Source organism: Adiantum capillus-veneris, chromosome 29, assembly GCF_014529385.1.
Source record: "Adiantum capillus-veneris isolate H3 chromosome 29, ASM1452938v2, whole genome shotgun sequence".
Classification (NCBI taxonomy): Eukaryota; Viridiplantae; Streptophyta; class Polypodiopsida; order Polypodiales; family Pteridaceae; genus Adiantum; species Adiantum capillus-veneris.
Window position 1 is genome coordinate 39,145,994 of NC_140959.1, and position 5,135 is coordinate 39,151,128.

Here is a 5,135-nt window from a genome sequence, read left to right on the forward strand (position 1 = left end):
GTTATTAGCCATATAGTTTCAAGATGTTCAACTATGTTGGGATCTATGATACACACACGCAAACCAAAAGTCCCAATATTCTTGGTAAACTATTGATGGTATGAGAAACTAAAAACCTCATCTAAGCTCTAATTGCACACATGTTCCTCACACCTTTCACCATCTTTGTCTCTCAAATACGTAAACAGTCAAATTCATAGGTAATGTTAATGCCTTAATTAGGTTAGTTATGAGGTAAAGAATATAGCCAATCTTCTAATTTCACTAAAATAATACTATATTAAGATCACGGTGATAAGTTTTAAGATGGAAAAATCATTAAAATTTAGTATAGTTTTAACAAAAATTTCCATAAATTGAATATAACTTCTCATCCAAAGAAGATTTTGCATAGATTTCAATGTTTATGAATATGAAAAAACCAATTCTAACAATAATGCAAGCTTCTAACCTAGTTTGGTAAGAATGCAGGTTATTGTTCAAATCTTGACCATTCACTCTGATTGGCGGTCAGCTCTATAAGGCTAGACCTAATGGTGTTCTAAGTTGGTGTGTCTCTCCCCATGAAGTGGAGTCTATCGTTGAGGATGCCCATAGTGGTCCTAGTGGTGGCCATTATCATGGTCACGTTATAGCTCAAATAATTCTAAAAAGTGTCTTATGGTGGCCCTCTGTGTTTTGGGATGCCATTGCTCATGTGAAGGTCTGTGATGTATGTCACTGTTGTGCACCTAAACATCGTAAGCAATCAAACCATCCCTTATTCGTATCCATGGCATGGCTGCCATTGGAAAGATGGGGTCTGGACTTTGTGGGTCCAATTTCTCCATCGACCCAACCAGGTAATTGGAAGTATTTGCTTGTGGTGGCTATAGATTGCGCCGCTAAATGGGCAGAGGTTCTAGCAACGACTGACATCACTAGCTCTACAATAGTGAATTCTTGTATGAGAATATATTTTGCAGGTTTGGGTGTCTCTTAGAGATTACCAGTGAAGACAAGGGTAGCCATTTTGTCAATGATCTGATTGACACAATGCTAGGAAACTACAATATCTTCCATCGCAAGTCATGCTCTTACTATCCTAGAGCAAATGGGCAGGCAGAGAGCACCAACAAAGTTCGCATGGATCTACTTTGCAAGACTTGTCATCTGCATCTGCCGTCTTGGCCTCAAGAAATCCTCAGCACTATTTGGGCGTATCGCACTTCTTACAAAGAAACTACAAACTACACTCCTTTTCAACTAGCTTTTGGGTTGGGAGCAATCGCCCCTTTTGAATTCAACTCCGGCCCCGCTAGGGTGGGCAGTCTCTGTGACACATCAGGGATTTCCTCTGCCAATCTATCTCATCTTTCCATGTTGGATGAAATCCACAGGCTATATTTTTATGTGTTGCAAGCAGAGCAGCTTCATTGCAAAGCATGGAATGATCGCCATCGTCGTAAGCTAGATATAAAAAGCAAGCAAGAAGTTGGTCCCAGCTTGGCAAGGACCATTCATGGTACAAGAGATTTTTCCACAGGGAGCGGTCCAATTAGTGACTTTGGAAGGTGTCCCCTTGCCACTGGTAAATGGATCTCGAATCAAATGCTATTATCCCTCTTTGTAAGCCATATGTAGTTGTTTTGCCGTTCGCAGTTGTTTTTGTCTCTAGTATATGTTCCAACATATCCTTTCTCTCTTCTTTCACTTACCCTCTCACCAGAGTATATGTTATGATGACACCCTTGCAAACTCTCAGTCTTCACCATGCCTATCAGTGTCCCCACATTTCCTCCTTTGGTTTACTTTCTCTACCACCGTAACTGGGGTCCTTGTTTTGTCCTAAACTTCTTGTATTCGGCTCATTCTTTCCATGTGATTGGACTACCTTGTTGTATTGCCTTGTATTGTCCCGTCTTCTCACTTTTGGTGTTCAAAATGGGTTCTCTAAAATCAAACTTTCTCATCAAATTGGGTTGTGAGTGTAAAATGCTATGGATTAGTAGGAGGCTTTTTCTATGCAGTAATTTTCTTTCACTTCTTCTTTCCAGATGCACGGAGATCCTTCTTCTTCTTCTTCTTCCCATCGTTTTCTAACTGTGAATATTGGGTCACTCTATAAGCCTTTTTTTTACACGAGCTCTCTCGAATTCATACCCACTCTCTTTGCTCTCTTTGTGTAGTACTTCAGGTTGCCATGGATTAAATGCGTTTCTCTCTTTTCAGTCACCACTTAAACTGCAAGTCCCTCTCAACCCCTTTCCCCTACCCACTAACGTTCACCTCTACCTACCCATAATTTCCCTACCCACTAACCCTCACCCCTCTCTACCTTCACTCCCCCCTACCCACTAGCCCTCGCCCCTCTCTACCTTCCCTCTCCCCTACCTAACTACACTCGCCCCTACCCACTAGCCCTCTCTACCTTCTCTTGCCCCTACCTAATTGCACTCGCCCCTACCCACTAGACCTCGCCCCTCTCTACATTCCCTCACCCCTACCTAACTGCACTTGCCCCTACCCACTATCCCTCACCCCTCTCTACCCTCCCTCGCCCCTATCTACCCTCACTCATCCCTACCCAATGCCTCTCGCCCTCTATAACTTCACTCACCTGTACCTGCCTGTCTCTCGCCTTGCACACCCCCTCCTCATGTCTGTCCTCTGTGCCCCTATCTACCCACTATGTACTCCTCACCCTATCTACCCACTGACCCCTCTCTCTTTTTCTTTTCAATTAAGGCCCTATCTGAACACCCTCGTCGTACTCCCCTCTCCTCTCAGCTATCACAAAAGCTTAGCGCCAAGAGGTACCTAACACGTTTGTTCTCATGTAGACATTGCAACTCTGGACAATCTACTTCCTTTCAGTCTACACACTCACGTAGTGTGATATATCATATGCTCTCATTATGATCTGTTGTGCTTTCTGTTCCTTGAGACCTTGACGGTGCAATGAAGATAGAGAGCTTCATGCACCACAATTATGCCCGTAACCTAGCTAAATGAAAGCATTTACTTGTCCCCAGTCTCAATCCCAGGACATCAAACACCTTTAAAGGTGGAGAGAGATAGCAAGGAATGAGGGTAGGGAAGATGAAGAAGAAGTATTCTTACAATAAAAAAATAGTATTCTTACTCATAGGGCTTAACATAGCATAGTAGCATAGTATTGGAGATGAAGATGATGGCTAGCATAGCATTGAATCATGGGTCTTGGTTGGATTTGCATTCCATAGCCAAGAGTTGTTGGTGTAGGCTCTCAATTTCTCAAGCTTGGAGAAGGAGACGGAGTACTTGAACTTTCACAAAGTGAGAATGAGAGCATGTGAGTGTGTGAGAGAGAGTATACCCCCAAGCACACCCCTAGCTTTCTTTCGTCGACCCCTACTTGTAGCTCATCCTTGAATTTGATTGGACCCTTGCAAGGCTAGCCAATCACATGCTTAGTGTATATCAGGAAACAAGGGTAGAATTTGGACAAGTTTCCTCCTTACCCCTTTGAGAGAGAGGGCTTGATAATGCCTAGATAAATATTTAAATAAACTAAATTCTCATTGGACCCCTTTAGAGGTCCACCAATAGGCTTTAGGCACCTTATGAGGGCAACATGGGGAGGAGCTTGACATGTGTCCTTGTTGCAACTTTGGACTTGGCTTGCCTTGAGTGAGTGAGTGTGTGTGTGTATGTGTGTGTGTGTGTGTGTGTGTAAGTGTGTTCTCTCTCATGGCCCTACTTGTAGGGCTCGCCCCTCCTTGTATAGGGACGCATGTTGAATTTGGGAAAATCTCACCCCTTGAGCACCTTAGTCATGAAGCACCTCAAGCACCTTAGGCATAAAGCACGACAAGCACCTTAATCATCAAGCACGACAAGCACCTCAAGCACCTTAATCATCAAGCACGACAAGCACCTTGATCAGTAAGCACCTCAAGCACCTTAGTCAACAAGCATGATAAGCACCTCAAGCTTGGGCCAGGTTCCCACCTCGAACTCAACCCTAACTTGCCTAAGGTCTTAGGTCTAAGGACTTTTAACACTAACTTTTGGAGGTCTTTAATCAAGCTAACCCTAAGCTCCATTAGCTAGCATTGCTTTTTGACTGACCATCTCTCATTTGGAACCATTGACTTTGGCCTGTGCTGAGATAGATCCATAAGCACATGTCTATATTCTAACTCTTGTTCCCGTTTATTCTCCCACATTAAATGATCAATTTAATATGAGAAAATCATTTGGTTTAGTTAGATATTAGATTTTATGACAATGTTGATGCTATTTGTGAGGATATAATATTGCTACAAGATTAAAATATCTAGTTCAATGGCATCATTGACTATGTTGCAAGCATCGAGGGCCCTTTCTACCGTGTGTGGTGCTAAATAATTTTGTAAGGGACTCAATCTTTGCCACCCTGTCTACTATCTTAGCCTACCTACCTCGTTTTCCACCCTAGCCACTATTCTCATGCCATACGTCCCATCAACCAAACATGATTCTTCGTCAGTGTTAAAAAAGGGAGAAACCAAATACTGAAAATTTATTTTATGAGTACGTTCATCTCTAGTCATTGTTACAAATGACAATCGTATATCTTCCTTAAAGAGGCAATGCCAAATAATTTGATTTGGGAATTTTTATTGTCGTTGCATTGTCCGCTTTGAAAGTTAAGAGTTTTGTATCATTCTTGGTGCTTAAAACTTATCCTTAAGTGAGATATACTCATCATATGATGTGCTAAAATTGATAATCGATTAAAAGGAACACAAATATAAATTAGGCAATGATAAAATGACTAGATGGAGCAATGTATGCATCCCAAGGCTGAGGAAGAAGTCCAACGGAGAGAATCGAGTAGCAGTGTAGGTTGTGTACTTTCCATTATCATTACTAAAATAGTAACATCTCTTTGTCTACGTGTGAATTATACACTTTGAATCTCCAAGGAGCAAGAATTAAGATATGTTATAACCGCAACAATAAATAATTTTCATGAATGCATGTAAGTTCTACATGCACCAATACAATTAATGCCACTCAAATTTGTAAAAAAGACACATATTTTCATGTACATTTAGCCTACAGCAAGCAAGAAGTATACTTCTTTGTTGTATCCTAGAAAGCTTTCTTCGTTACAAATGTTAGGCTAA